Genomic DNA, 16,221 nt, shown 5'->3' with positions numbered 1-16,221 from the left:
AGCGTCACTTCATATATATATATATATATATATATATATATATATATATATATGTGTGTGTGTTCACATAATGGGCACCCTTTCAAGGAAATTTCCGATGAAATTCGTATCTAACAACGCTAATTGCATGCTGCAGTTCTTAAAAAGCAAGTTCTCATCTGCAACAGTACCGCTAAAGTAATCCTTATACAAAGCACTAATATGAGCCAAGCTCGAATGTGCTTGTTGCACGCGGGGCCCTTGGCATGCTTCCCGCCCGAACAATCTTGAGTCCATTTAGAACCGCGCCGCCCGTTTGTCCAATCATTCTCGTCATGCTAGTGTCTCCTCCATGAAAGCAACCCTTGGTTTACCTGACCTCGCCGTGCGGCGCATCAATTCTATGTATCTTTAATAAAACGTATCACGCTAATCGCGACCTTAAGGGCAAACTTCGTCCATCCTCGCGTCACGCGTGGACCATCAGTCAAAGGTCGGAGAGCCGGTTTGGCGCTCAAGTGCCATCTCCTTCATCCCGCTATCGCCGACAATAACAACCTTCAGAAAGTGCGCCGCAACCACATCATGTCTTCCCACTGCCCTCTGTAATGTCCTGTGGGTCTTGAGAGTATTCACAATAATTAATTTATGTCCACTAGACAATCGGCTATCGCTGTTCGCTCTCTGATCCACACCGCTCTTAACGGTACGCCTAAAATTTACGTTCTTTTTGCGCGGTCCTTCAGCTGTTGTCGAGCCTCTTTGACAACCTCCATGTTTCTGCCTCATATGTTAGAACCGGTATAATGCAATGATTTTACACTTTTATTTTCAGTGACAGTGGTAAGCTTCAAGACAGGATTTGGTATGCCTTCCGTATGCACTCCAACGCATTTTTTTATTCTCCTGTAAATTTCCCTTTCGTAACCAGACTCGCCTGTGTCTAATTGACCTAGATAAATGTACTCTTACATAGAGTATGGAGGTTGACTGACGATCATGAATTCTTTTTTTCCTTGCCAGGTCCTGAATATTACATTTGTCTTCTGCATATTAATCTTCAACACTACTCTTACACTTACTCGGTCAAAGTCCTCAATCATTTGCTGCAATTGATCCCCAGTATTGCTGATCAGGACAATGTCATCTGCAAACCGAAGGTTGTTGAGATATTCACCGTTGACTCTCACTCGTAAGCCATTCCAATCTAATAGCTTCAATACTTCTAAGCATTCAGTGAATAGCATTGGAGAGATTGTGTCGCCTACCTGATAAGTAATTTTCAACTTTTCTTGTCGAGGCACTAGATGGAGTCCCTATGTGGAGGCACTATATCCGGAGTCCTCCACTACATCGCGCCTCGTAATCAGATAATGGTAATTTGGCACGTAAAACCCCAGAAACTGTTTTCTATCAGTAACACCACGAGATTAATAAGCATTTCGTACTTGTGTTAGCAAGCAAATGTGGAACGCCGTCTTTAATTACCATGGCAGTGGCAGTAATCATCGCACTTTCATTAAAAGTTCAAAAATTGTACGTTCAAAATTTTCTTTCGAAGAAAGTAAAAGCTGCTTCCAAAGCTCGTAAGCTTTCGATAACATATGATCTGTTAAAATGATCAATAATAAGAGTACGCTGTATTCAAGGTATGCGAATACTAACGACTTAAAATCTGCTGAGAAATGCAAAGTATAGACCAGTTTGCAACCAGTGTTTGTGTTTAACTAGTTTTCAGAACCAGCGAATGCGCGAGTGGCGACACTTCTCGCTGCCCTTCTGGGCTCCGCTAAGCAGCTCTCTCGTGCCTCACTACAGCTGATGCGCCTTCAACAAATTTCTTTTATTTATTTATTTTTTATGCGACAACTACATTCTCTTAGGGAACACAGCAATTGTGGCTTGTCGCCCGTAGAAAACACCAGCACACAACCACTTTCACTGAGATCGCAGTTTATTTTTGTACCAATTCAATGAGAAACACCAAGATGCAGATGCGCAGTGCTTGCTCATATTGATAACCTCATTTCTTCATTGGGTCAATTTTCTAAATCAACGCAGATAGCTAAATAAATCCATTCTTTCAAAAGAGGGATAAAACGCAGTCGGAAATCGCCGCTCAATTTCAATTCTTCCAGTGATTTGTAAAGAAGTAGGGAAAATAATGCATGGGCGAATTCTATTGCATTTTGATCGTCATAACTTTCTAGAAGATTTTCAACACGAATTCGAAGAGCATAGGTGAAAGGAAACAGTGCTTTTAATAAAAAGAAGTTTTTATAAAAGCAATCAACGACAAAAACTTTCGATGCGTATTAACTACCCATTTTATAAACAGGCCTTTCCAAAGCATTCGATCTTATTAACCAGAAAATTTTACTTGGCAAGTTGAAAGCGTATGGTGTCCACGTGTTTGTGCTGGTGCTTCTAGAATCCCACTCGCACCCTCAGAATCTCTTGCTTGTGCTGGCAACACAGCCCAAATAAACAAAGATGGCTACTATACTCAGGGCCACGGAGGCACCTTTCGCTTGGCGCTGTGCTGAAGTTTCTGGATTGCGGCGTCAAATCGAGGCGTCGCAGTCGAAAGGATACTTGCTGCCGATCACCTGACGCAGATCAATGATCTCGTCGGGGACGAGAAAGCGGAAACAGTTACGTCGCGCGCGCAAACGTCCGGCTTGCTTGGCGAGCCGCTTCAGGTTTTATTGTTTAATATGCATTGCCTTTCAAGAGAGCCGGAGGTTGTGTTCTTGCTTAGCGGGCGTCCCAAAAGGGGTTGCTCTCTGCTAGGCAAGGTCCCTGACTGTTCCCGCTTCATAGGTAATCCCGCGCTGCGACTCGGTTGCAGTATGCCGCATAGGTGCTGAGCACTCCGATGCGCGCTGTGAGAGAAGAAATGAAGAACTATGCCACCGGATTTGCCGATTTATTTACCGTTACAAACGCCACAAACCTGCAGTTTGCTCTCCTTTTCCTATTTATCATTTCCTTAAAGCGCCAGCTTTGAGGCCAAACTTGAAAGGCGCGCGAGCTGCCGCCCGCCATTTCGCTTTGGGGATATAAGCAAACCGCAACGTGTTTTCTGGGTGCGCGTGGGACCGCAGCCACGAGTGAAACGTGGCGGAACGGACATGTCAAGTGAGCGCACTCTCGCCGCCGGTCAGGCACAAGCGAAAGACCAGACGAGCAGTCAAATCGAGCTGCGTTCCAGCCATCGTAACCCGCTGCGAACACACCGAGATTACAGCGCACAACACTTCGCGGCGCTGGCGTCATGCCAAGCTGGTCCCGGCCACGCTGCGGAGCGTTCGTGTTAAGCGTGCTGACAGCTGTACCTGCGCTAAACTGCTAGTGCCTGCTCGGGCAGAAATCTAAACATAGGAAACCAAATTAACCTGAAGCGTAAATCAGTAAAATTTATTAAACGCCTGCCTAACGACAGTACACTCCGCGATTTGAAACACCCGCATGATGTTTAAAATACATAAAAAGAAAGCAATGGTGTAGGGACGAAAAAAAGCCACCCCAACTGAGCTATTTCGAACAAACTAGCATGATGTGTCACCATTTTCCCAATGCGCAAATTTCTCATTCATATCAACCCGTCATGGTTGGTTAGCGGCTGTGGTGTTGGGCTGCTAAGCGCGAGGTCGCGGCATCGAATCTCGACCCCGGCGGCCGCATTTCGATGGGGGTGAAATGCGATAACACCCGTGTACTTAGATTCTAGGCGCACGTTAAAGAACCCCTGGTGTTCCAAATTATTCCGGAGTCCCCCCCCAACGACTTGCCTCATAATCAAATCGTGGTTTTGGCACGTAAAACCCCATAATCTAATCTAATCTTGCGTGTTGTCTGCTTTCGGGAAACGATGAAATAATGCATTGCTGCCTTTCTACAGCAATCACACGTCCCTCATTATTGTACGCAGCAACAGCCTTCTTTTTTTTTTTTTGCGAGATTGGGCATAGCGGCATGGCGACAACCTGGAAAGTACCCAGCAGCATTGCAGCGCTCACCATAATCCGAGAACCTGTTTCACTGCAAAGCTGAGCCTGGTTCCCGGCCGGCTAATATAGCGAGCGACATTGCGGATGCGCAAATACCTGGCGCACAGAATGCATCACGTTGATTTAGAGAATGGCACGTGAACTTTACATCCTTAAGGCAGCAGAGGTACCAAGCTTTTGTTTATTCTATATAATAATGACAACGCTAAAAGGTCAAGTTGTTCAGCAATTTTCTCGTGCGCTGGTGAAAAAAAAAATATTCTTCATGGGAATCACAAAGAAAATTACATAGAAAAGCAAGGAAATAAAGTGTTATCACATTTTCAAGAATTGCCACAAGTGAACTCTTTGCGTATAAATGTCACCAAGACATAGGTTGTGCCTTATATGCCTGAAAAAACAACGCTGATAGCGCTAATTAACATCGGCATATCAAAAAGTATTTCATTATTGTTCATTCGGTTTTACCTCTTGAGAAAAATGTCGCAGCCTGTATTTTACCACAGAGAACTCTGGGATTATGGTCCAGTAATGCTTTGGTATCAATTCAACAGGAAGCAATATAAATAGCTGCATGTATGTCCACATAGACCAAGGCCTTCTCCAACATGCACCAAGAACAGCTGACGATGACAAAAAAGCGGCTATAATTAAACATATACCACTTTGGGGCTTTAGTGAAGTGGTACGGGGTATTTGGAAAGGGCTCAGTGCCAGCACGAAAGTTTGCAAACGCCGTTCTGTACTTAAAATCAGAGGTCGTATCGGCGTCGGAGCAAAAGCGCGGTGGACTGACTGCGTGCACACGGTAAACACGCAGATGGGGCAGATGCGTGCGTGTCTGACATGCTCTGCTAAAAATACTCCGTTCTAAACAATTTTCAAGTGTTTTGGTATTTCATAATTGCAAAGCAGTATTCATTAGTGTAACGGTTATTTTGTGGTATTTTGCACTCTTAATGTTGTTTTCAACATACTTCTACAGGAGGTAAGACTACGCGTGCACGGCATCTTACACATCACGATTGTTCGCCGCGACATCTGTCCCGAAAGTAAGGCCGCGTGCGGCGTGACCGAGGCATTGCCCGGCAGCCGGCGCGCTCCGCGATAGATGAAAACAAGGCCCGACACACAACGTGCAGACCCGAAGCAGTGAATGTGCGCAAGAGATTTCTTCAGCATTGCGACCAAGGTGGGACTTCGATATTCAACTACGCCTGCCTGCTTTTTTTTTTTTTTTTTTTTTTTTTTGAAGCACAACGTTGCTGTGCTGTCGAGCGCGTCCCTGAGCATTGACGGCGATTGCTTCATAAATAAGAAGGCAAGGCTGTTCAACTTTGAAAAGCACAATGGTAAACCAGCGAGAAAGACGAAAGAAAGACAGGAGCAGCTAGTTCCGATATTGAACAAAAGCTTCCGGTAATTCGGCTCGACGAAATAAAGCCCGTAAATGACCAAGAACTTTGTTTTGCTTGCGCAATGCCAGACATTTTGAAAGTTTCTTAAAAGTAATGAAATACGGTTCTCGGTAGTTTGTTTCTACCACGGTATTTTGAAAATGTGGGTATGTGGTACTCTACTGAGTAAGGACAGGCCACCATCGGAATCTCAACCTGGCAACGTTTAACGCTAGAACATTATCTTGTGAGGCAAGTCTAGCAGTTCTATTGGAGGAATTAGAGGGCAGTAAATGGGACATAATAGGGCTAAGTGAATGTTAGGAGGACAAAAGAAGCATATACAGTGCTAAAAGCGGGCACGTCCTGTGCTACCGGGGCTTAGCGAAGAGACGAGAACTAGGAGTCGGATTCCTGATTAATAAGGATATAGCTGGTAACATACAGCAATTCTATAGCATTAACGAGTGGGTGGCAGGTCTTCTTATGCAAATTAATAAGAGGTAAGAATTGTAGGTCGTACAGGTTTACGCCCCTACATCCAGTCAAGCTGACCAGGAAGTCGAAAGCTTCTATGAAAACGTGGAATCGGCGATGGGTAAAGTCAAAACAAAATACACTATACTGATGGACGAATTCAATGCCAGTGTAGGCAAGAAGCAGGCTGGAGAGAAGTCAGTGGGGGAATATGGCATAGGTTCTAGGAATAGCAGGGGAGAGTTATTAGTTGAGTTTGCATAACAGAATAATATGCGGATAATGAATATCTTCTTCCGCAAGCGGGATAGCCGGAAATGGACGTGGGGGAGCCCGAATGGCGAGGCTAGAAATGAAATAGACTTCATACTCTGCACTAACCCAGGCATCATACAAAATGTGGACGTGCTCGGCAAGGAGCGCTGTAGTGACCATAGGATGGTAAGAATTCGAATTCACATAGACTTGAGGTGGGAAAGGAATAAACTGGTACATAAGAAGCCGATCAATGAGTTAGCGGTAAGTGGGAAAATAGAGGAATTACGGATCAAGCTACAGAACAGGTATTCGGCTTTAACTCAGGAAGAGGACCTTAGTGTTGAACCAATGAACTACAATCTTATGAGCATCATTAAGGAGTGTGCAATAGAATAATAATAACAATAATAATAATAATACCTTTATTGCCAATAATCAAAACAGTACAATCATACAGGCCTGCCAAAGCCTTTGAAGGCTTGAGCGGCAGCGCCTGGCAGGCAGCAAAACCATACACGGTACATTAATAGACCAGTTATAAGCAGCGAACTCAAGTATAGAACACCAAAAAAGGTTATTAGAATTTATACAGTGTCTATGAAAAGAATTTTCATTGAACATAATGAAACACAGAAGTACAGCAATGCGTGTGAACAAAAGTTATCACGAGATAATGCATAACCATATACCAGACTGACCGTCATGGTGCAAAGGAATCACAGAATCACATGCACGAACCCAAACAATAACGGTAAATAAACGGAATAAGGACGCCTTTACGAGCAGATACGCCTTAGCAGTCTCTTTAACTTATATTTCGTTTTTGCACAGAAGGTGCTGTGTGGTAGTTTATTGAAGTAGGTGGGCACATAATGGGCCCGAGCTTTAGTGCCGTACCTTGTGGAACAACGTGGCCGCCAAAAGGGGTCCCTGGGCCTTAAGCACAGTGGACAGCGGACAGCACAGTGCCCGTAAATTGTTATGCCATACCGGAGTAGACTCTAGCCTAAAGCATGTGTTATTGTTTTCCTTACTGATAAGGGCATGTAGTATCTTATATTGTACAGTAGACATGATATGGCGCGAAGTTTTTTGCAAACGTAAGAAGGTGGCTCCTTTAGACAGACAGTAAGTCGGTGGTAACTCCGTTAGACAGGATACCAGTAAGCTATCGCAGGAGACGAAAGATCTGATCAAGAAACGCCAATGTATGAAAGCCTCTAGCCCTACGGCTAGAATACAACTCGCAGAACTTTCGAAGTTAATCAACAAGCGTAAGACAGCTGACATAAGGAAGTATCATATGGATAGAATTGAACATGCTCTCAGGAACGGAGGAAGCCTAAAAGCATTGAAGAAGAAAGTAGGAATTGGCAAGAATCAAATGTGTGCGTTAAGAAACAAAGCCGGCAATATCATTATTAATATATGGATGAGATAGTTCAAGTGGCTGAGGAGTTCTATAGAGATTTATACAGTACCAGTGGCACCCACGACGATAATGGAAGGGAGAATAGTTTAGAGGAATTTGAAATCCCACAAGTAACGCCGGAAGAAGTATAGAAAGCCTAGGGAGCTATGCAAAGGGGGAAGGCAGCTGGGGAGGATCAGGTAACAGCAGATTTGTTGAAGGACGGTGGGCAGATTGTTCTAGAAAATCTGGCCACCCTGTATACGCAATGCCTCATGACCTCGAGCGTACCGGGACCTTGGAAGAACGCTAACATAATCCTAATCCATAAGAAAGGGGACGCAAAAACTTGAAAAATTATAGCCCGATCAGCTTGCTGTCCGTTGCCTACAAAGTATTTACTAAGGTAATCGCAAATAGAATCAGGAACATCTTAGACTTCTGTCAACCAAAGGACCAGGCAGGATACTCAATATCAAAGGCTACTCAAAGGCTACTCAACTATAGACTATCAATCAGGTGATAGAGAAATGTGCGGAGTATAACCAACCCTTATATATTGCTTTCATTGATTACGAGAAAGCGTTTCATTCAGTCGAAACCTCAGCAGTCATGGATGCATAACGGAATCAGGGTGTAGACTAGCCTTATGTAAAAATACTGAAAGATATCTACAGCGACTCCACAGCCAGCGTAGTCCTACATAAAGAAAGTAACAATATCCCAATAAAGAAAGGCGTCAGGCAGGGAGATACGATCTCTCCAATGCTATTCACAGCGTGTTTACAGGAGGTATTCAGAAACCTGGACTGTGATGAATTGGGGATAAGAATTAATGAAGAATACCTTAGTAACTTGTGATTCGCTGATGATATTGCCTTGCTTAGTAACTCAGGGGACCGATTTCAATGCATGCTCACCGACCTGGAGAAACAAAGGAGAAGGGTGGGTCTAAAAATTAATCTGCAGAAAACTAAAGTAATGTTTAACAGTCTCGGAAGAGAACAGCAATTTACAATAGGTAACAAGGCACTGGAAGTGGTAACGGAATACATCTACTTAGGGCAGGTAGTGACCGCGGGTACGGATCATGAGACTGAAATAATCAGAAGAAAAATGGGCTGGGGTGCGTTTGGCAGGCATTCCCAGATCATGAACAGCAGGTTGCCGTTATCACTCAAGAGGAAAGTGTATAACAGCTGTGTCTTACCAGTTCTCACCTACACTGCAGAAACCTGGAGGCTTACGAAAAGGGTTCTACTAATATTCAGGACGACGCAACGAGCTATGGAAAGAATAATGATGGGTGTAACGTTAAGGGATAAGACAACAGATTGGGTGAGGGAACAAACGCGAGTCAATGACATCTTAGTTGAAATCAAGAAAAAGAAATGGACATGGGCAGGACACATAATGAGGAGGGAAGATAACCGATGGTCATTAAGGGTTACGGACTGGATTGCAAGGGAAGGGAAGCGCAGTAGAGGGCGGCAGAAAGTTAGGCGGGCGGATGAGATTAAGAAGTTTGCAGGGACATGGCCACAATTAGTACATTAACGGAGTAGTTGGAGAAGTATGGGAGAGGCCTTTGCCCTGCAGTGGGCGTAACCATGTTGATGATGATGATGATGATCATGATCACTAAGATGTTTGTCTAATATTAGGTATGTTATCAGAGATACTTTCTTGGGGGTAGCTCGAAGATATCTGGAATACAGGGTCACATGGGTCGGGCATCTTTTCAAATCAAAGATGTGTACAGCAAAATTTGATTTGAGAACATGCCAACGAACGTAAATGGGCAGCTAGAGTGCACAAACATCTTTCTATGGAAAGCGTGGACGCGAAATTGAGGATGAGGTCAAGTTGGGGACCACAAATCAGGATGTCAAACTGAACCCGCACAGTAAACCGTAACCGATAGCGGTTACCGGTTCGACAATAAATGGTTGAAGCGGAGCAGGCGGGAGCGGGTGCTGAAAAGTTTGCACAACTCTTGGACTACCTACTTCTTGAATAGGCGCAACCTAAGAGCAGATTGTTACGGCGCACGTTGCCAGCGGTACTGGGGATAGTATGTGCGGGTAACTACGGTCACCGCGGCAGCGATGCTTGCACTTCTGAAGTCGGCCATGCCAGTTGAGCGCCGCGGCCGAAAATTGGTGCTCCTCGGCATCAGCGCTTCTGGTGACAGTTGGGCCAACTTGCTACTAAAGCTGCATAAACACCGAGAGCGGAAAACGACGACGCCCTCGATATCAATGAGTTCAACTGCATGAATCATTGTAACTGCGGTCTCATAAAATCGATCACCTTCACAGGACGCGTTAACTGCGGCTGGCTGTGAGCGGCACGCAGAATCTGCTTTTGGTTACGTGCCATGGTTCAACGCACGTTTTGTGCTTAGCCAAGCAGACAGAGTACAACCCTCTTCGAGTTGTAGAAATTATTCGTGGGGCACAATGTGCTTGATTTTGACTTCATTGTCCACCCTCAGGCAGCGCAAAACTATACGTGTCACGTGCAGATCTGCAAGGAAGATCGACGCATGGTTCAGCACAGACCGTCCTTGCTCATCGTTCAGAAGCATCAATGTCCTCAGCTACTCCTAAAGAAGCAGTAAACTGAGCGAAATGTCAAATGGTCGGTTCTTTCATTTCAAGTTGTAATTTATGTCATAGAATGCAAATTCGCACTGCCTTCGGCGCAATAGATGAAGCCACAGGGTTCTCACCACCTAGTGACGCGAGTGCAGTCAACTAGAATTAACGCTAGTGAATGTTGGTGATGACAACAGCAAGACGACGATAATCACGTATTTATTATTTGTACGAACGGTCGAATTGATGTGAACGAGCGGCATAGAAATTGATAAGATAGATAAAAAAGGTGGAATCTGAATGCTCACTGACGGGAGCACGTGGTACCACTTCACGGACACAAATCGGTCACTTGACGGCGATACACTGTAGCACAACCTGTAAGGCCACGTCCATTCATAGCCATTCGGAGGAATGCAGCTGCTCGCCTTGGCCGAGCCGTGCTGACGCTGCCATTGTGGTATTCGATGTATCGTTATCGTACTCGGAGACCATGTGCTACAGGAAAGAGCAGGCCTCGATATTCGATTAAGCGGGCTGGTAACGACGAGAGGGGCCGTGAAAGTCAGCTACCAGCATTGGAAGAAACGAGGAGGCGGCGCTTTGACGCTCGGAAATCAGCGCTCGTGAGAAACTCGTTTTCCCAATCACTGTTTGCACGGATACAACCACCGACCGGTGTTCTGCTGCCGAGATGCCGCGATATTTTTACACGTGGCACCTGGCTCAAGCGCAGATGGCGCGCGAGAATCGGATTACGAAGCTCGTATGATGAAGCACGAATGACGAGCCAACGAACATCACCGTATCACAAGCAGGAGCGTATAGTCATTGGCCCAATTTAGTAGACAAGTTGGTCCACTGGGTCGGCAAGCTATTCTCGTGGTAATGCCATGCCGTGCATGCATGCGTGCATGTAATGACATTCATGGGAATGATATCATGGCATGACGTAACGACCATGGAATTTATGCCAATCATTTTACGACATAACTTGAAAATCGTGTCTGAAGGGTCCGCATACCTTTAGCGCAATCCCAAGCGAGCAGTGCACACGCCATCATTGCCCTTCACGGCCGTCGGTGAGTAAAATGGCGCCCGACAGGCGGCGCTACGGTTCTTTGCGCAAAACGGGAACGCTAGGCCATAGAGAGCCAAGACAGAGCGATGGATTCGCCGCTGCTATTGGTCAAGTGGCAAGGACCGTTCGGTCATCACATGGGTGTGGAATTGTCTTCTGCGAGCTTCACTAGCCAGCAAAACCAGCGCAGCAGTACACGATAACGAAACTATCCAAACACGCGACGGCACGGGCCGCGCACAATCGAGCGCCCGTTCTCAAGGGTCAATGAGTTCTTCTAGAAATCCAATAGAACTGAACAAGCACCATTTTCTTCCGTCTTATAATGCAATGATCTCTTTATTACGAGTGGTTGAGTACTAGTGGCATAATTATAAGGAGGAGTGCCTTACGTTATCAGGCTAGTACTTCAATGTCCCGGGGAAGTCTCAAATCGTGTCCCGCATTTACCTTAATCTCTTGATTACTTAAGTTCGCGATAATATTGACACCTTAGATGTTCTCGAGCATTACTCTTTCACTTTAGCTTGACTTAATATTTGCCTTAGTATCCCTTTTAAGAAATGTGCGTCATATCATTGAAACCATTCTAGTCATCTCATTGATGACATGCATGCCATGACGTGATTGTCATGAATCACACACATTACATTACGTGATGGCGTCGTCGTCATTTCTTTAACTGAATATGAGGATGTGTGGCGAAGCACGCGTGGATTACATGACAAGAACGACATGAAATGGCATGCTCATGCATGTCTTGTCATCAATATCTTGCAATTTACTACATTCATGTCATGACACGCTTGTCATTCATGTGAAGACATTCATGTCATGTCATTTATGTCAAGTCGTACATGCATGTCCTTCATATCCACCATATACCGGGTTGAAGAAATGACCACGACAGCATCATGTCATTGATAGAATTCATGTGATGACATACGTGCCATGATAACCATGCGATGTCATTGACGGCATGAAATGACTTGCCTTTGTATGTCTTGCTATTCATGTCATGGCGCATATGACATGTTATAAAATCCATGTCGTTCATGTTATGACAAGCATGCCATTCATGTAATGGCATTTATGTCATGCATGCATGTCATTTATATCCTGATAAGCACGGTATTTCATTTAACTTGGGTCAAACTTAAAAAATATACAAATGCTGCGTAGCTAGACAGAACCAAGGTAACGTTGTTTGCCGTCGCTTGGAGATACCCGAATTATTATTTTTTGATTCCGCCGAATTAGATCATTAGTTCTAATTACTTCATCAACTTCTCAATTATTTTAAGTAGAATAAACGTGTCAATTAGAATATTGTAGAGCAACTTGAGAAACTCCCAATACAGCTTCCTGTTCCTCAATACGTGCTACATAAAAGTGTTTTTCTGAGCGTGAAAGTTGGCCGCGAATGCGCGCAAAGTACCTCGAGCGGCCAATCGCGTCGCAATTTTGCATGTATTTGGGGGCCTGCATACGTACGTACGTACGTATGTACATACATACATACATACATACATACCTACATACATACATACATACATACATACGTAGGTAGATAAATAGAAAGGATAAAAACGCTCGAAGTTCACAATCCCTTTAATAAGCGCGTAATTAGCAAAAATTTATCGTCCCCACTCCCAGCGGATACGAATCGTCGCCGCCTCACACCAAGGTGGCGCGCCCTGGCCGCTCCCTGCGTTAAACACACGCGTCCATAAATACACCGAATAACCAGGACACAACCGTCCCCAATTGCTAACACACGCAGGCAATGGTTCCACCGGCTGCAAAAGTAAACTTTCATTTATCTTTCCTCTTTTGAGGATTTTATCGAAAATAGTAATGTCGCAGTAATCGGGAAATAAGCAAACGTTATTACCCCAGATAAATTCCCCTCCGTCAGCACGTGCTGGTTTGCCACTTGACTGAAGAAAGTCACGCGCATCGGTGAGGAGCCACTGTGTGTGTGCGTGCACAGCACTTGCCTTTTATTTAAAAAAAAATCTTAATATCGCCTGTCGCTTACAGTGCGCTTATTCAGGAAAAGGACATCACTTCCAGAGGCGGTCCAACTTGTATGACAAATCGTAATGTTCAGGTAGCTGAAGAAAAGGTATCATTAATTAAGCATTTAATTATTGATTTCGGGCCAGGAGATGCAATCATATAAACGAAGCCGCTAATCATAAAGTCATATCCAGTTAGCGGAAATACCGAGATCACCACAAGACCGATAGTTGGGCTTATTGGTTGACAGTAGACATCTGAACGGCAGCCCAAAGCACGAATAGAGGTCTCGTGGTTGCGGCCCTGTTTTACCGCTGCGATGCAGATATGTACTATCAACAGTTTCCAGCTATTCATCCCCAAATTAGATTAAAAGAAGCATCGACGTTCCAGTTAGTTTTGGCTCGATTAATGCGTTGAAAAGCTTTAGAAAACTGCCATCTGGATAGCTAGCGCGATTCGTGGCACATTTTGAAGAGGGATAAATCGAAATTCCTGCTATTATAACACTTCTGTTAGAGATCACGACTACCTCGCTTATTGTGCAATTACATGTGGCCCAAAATAAAAAATCAAATCTGTAACGAAGTGAGATTTGTCGGATGTTCTTGTCTACTTGCGATCACCTATTTGCTTTCTGAACATTGAATTTTGTCGTGCCCAAGTAACGTCCACCTCTCCACTTGAAGAGGCATATGTGCCACAGTAGGTTTTTCAAAGTATCTGCTCGAAACGAAAAGCACAAGTGATTAGAGCATGAAGACGAGGACCGCGGTAGGGACACACATCGCGTATACAGTGCCACTCTTAATGATATTCTGGTGAAAGGCTTATTTTCATTGCGTTAGATTTATTGCAATATGGATTCTACCGAAAACCATGAGTTGAAACATCTCGAACAACGGTGTTCAAGTCCCACAAGACCGACAAGCTCCTGTCAGCAATCCTTGCAAACACCAGTTGAGCAAAGTAAGACTGAGATGCCGCCTCGTCACATGATGATTTGCTGCCGACATAATAGCACCCGGTTGTATTTCGACGTAAAGGTTTCAAGAAGTTCAAATAGGGCGCAAGGTAGGAATGCGCAGCTTTAAGCGGGGATTTGTATTCTTGCCCGCCCATCAAACAAGGCATCGTAGCAGTGCGGGCATTGACTTGATTTTTGTAACTGCAAAATCGCTGTGTGGACATGGGTTCTAAGCATTACATGCTACATCGAGCACTAGAGGGGTCAGGAGAACGGCGTCGCACAAGTCGGAACCGAAGCGCACGCCGTCGAAAGACTGCCGCCACTCACGTTTGCTGCGCTCAGCCCGAAGCCCTTGGCCGGTCATCCGAGAGTGCCGGAGCCGGCGCGATCGATTCCCACAACGCCGCGCGCGCGCATGCGCAGTCGACCCCCGCCCTCCTCCACTGCAGCCGCGGTACTCCTCGGCAGCGGGTTCTTCGGCGAGCGTTTGCACCGGGACATCGCTCTTCCTTCAAGTTACGCTATTCTCACCTTTTTCCGCCAAGCAATAACAGCATGTTAACACCTCGTTAATTAGATTAAATTCTTGAGTTTTATGGGCTGAAACCACGATAAGATTATGAGGCACGCCGTAGTGGGGGACTCCGAATCAATTTCGACCACCTGAAGTTCTTTAACCTGCACCCAATGCAAGGTAAACCGGCGTTCTTGCACTTCGCCACCATTGAAGATGCCCTCGCCGCGGGTTGGATTTGTCCCCGTGACCTCGTGCTTAGGAACACCAAAGCCGCTAAGCAACGACGGCGGGTGAACGCTACGTAAAAGACGTCAACATGTTTGTTACTGCGGTTAATAACAACTTGGCCAGTTTCTGTCCGTTCAAATCTAACTGCAATATTTTGAATCCTCTCGAGCATGTAATATTGTTATGCAATTGCTATGGATCTCTGATAGCGTTGGCGTGGTTCAGTTTATTTATTTATTTATTTATTTATTTATTTATTCATTTACCTCACAGGCTCCCGAAGGAGTATTGTGTGAGGGGAGGATACAGGGAATTAGCAAAAAAAAAAGGAGTAAAAAGAAATTGTACATTGTTAGCGAGTAAACATGAAAGAAACAAATATCTAACAATATAAATAACGGGATAAAAGAAACAAATGACTGTGTGAAGTAACAAAAAGGAGTACCAAGGAAATTATACAAATGGTAGCAGGTGAAGGTGAAAGAACAAGTCTGTAATAGTGTTAAAGCAATTCAAAACAAACATTCAAACAAAACAAAGATAAAAACCTATACAACTTCGCTACAAGTATTTACTTAGGTGCGCAGTATGGTTTAGTTGTGACGAATCATGGAAATAATCTGCATAAGCGTGCTTTGAAGGATACTGGGTCAAGAATGTCAACTATGTCGTTTGGTAGGTTATTCCAATGTTGAATGGCACGTGGTAACGCGGAAGAATTGAAAGAATTTGTTCGGCCAAAGATACGCTGGAAACTGAGATGATTATGCAAACGCCGAGATGTACGAGATGGACGAGTGAGCGGCAGAGTGGACGGGCACGTCCACTCTGCTATGGATTATCTTGTGAAATAGACAAAGTAATCCTATGGTTCTTCGTGATTCAAAAGATGAGAGAGATAAAGATGACTTAACGCTAGTCACGCTAGAGTCGCGGTGATAATCTCTGACAATGAAGCGGGCGGCGCGGTTTTGGACCGATTCGAGAGATGCGATTAAGTAAGCTTGGCGAGGTGACCAGATAGGGGCTGCGAATTCCAGTTGTGGCCTTACAAAAGTCTGATAAGCGATTTGTCTGGTGAGGACAGGAACATCACGAAGGTTGCGTTTAAGATAGCCGAGCGTACGGGAAGCTTTAGCAGTTATTTGTTCGATGTGCGCAGACCATGACAGGTTAGGTGTAAGGAGAATGCCGAGGTACTTGCACGAGTTGGTGCGTGTGACGGGGTTGTTATCAAGTGAGTAATCGAAAGCGGAAAATGTCTTTTT

At 44.8% G+C, this 16,221-nt stretch overlaps 1 protein-coding gene across 1 annotated transcript in view; it reads right to left on the bottom strand.

The window, feature by feature from the left end:
* The window catches only part of LOC126546068 (neuropeptide Y receptor type 6), a 206,243-nt gene extending 191,659 nt beyond the window's left edge, over positions 1-14,584 (bottom strand). Inside the window, exon 1 of the mRNA XM_055061234.2 lies at positions 14,536-14,584. The gene's annotated coding sequence lies outside the window, so the exon portion shown is untranslated. The remainder of the gene's footprint in view (positions 1-14,535) is intronic.
* Between the last annotated feature and the right edge of the window lie 1,637 nt (positions 14,585-16,221).

The sequence above is a fragment of the Dermacentor andersoni genome, chromosome 1 (genome assembly GCF_023375885.2).
Source record: "Dermacentor andersoni chromosome 1, qqDerAnde1_hic_scaffold, whole genome shotgun sequence".
NCBI classification, from domain to species: domain Eukaryota; kingdom Metazoa; phylum Arthropoda; class Arachnida; order Ixodida; family Ixodidae; genus Dermacentor; species Dermacentor andersoni.
This window is presented reverse-complemented; position numbering and strand designations above follow the sequence as displayed.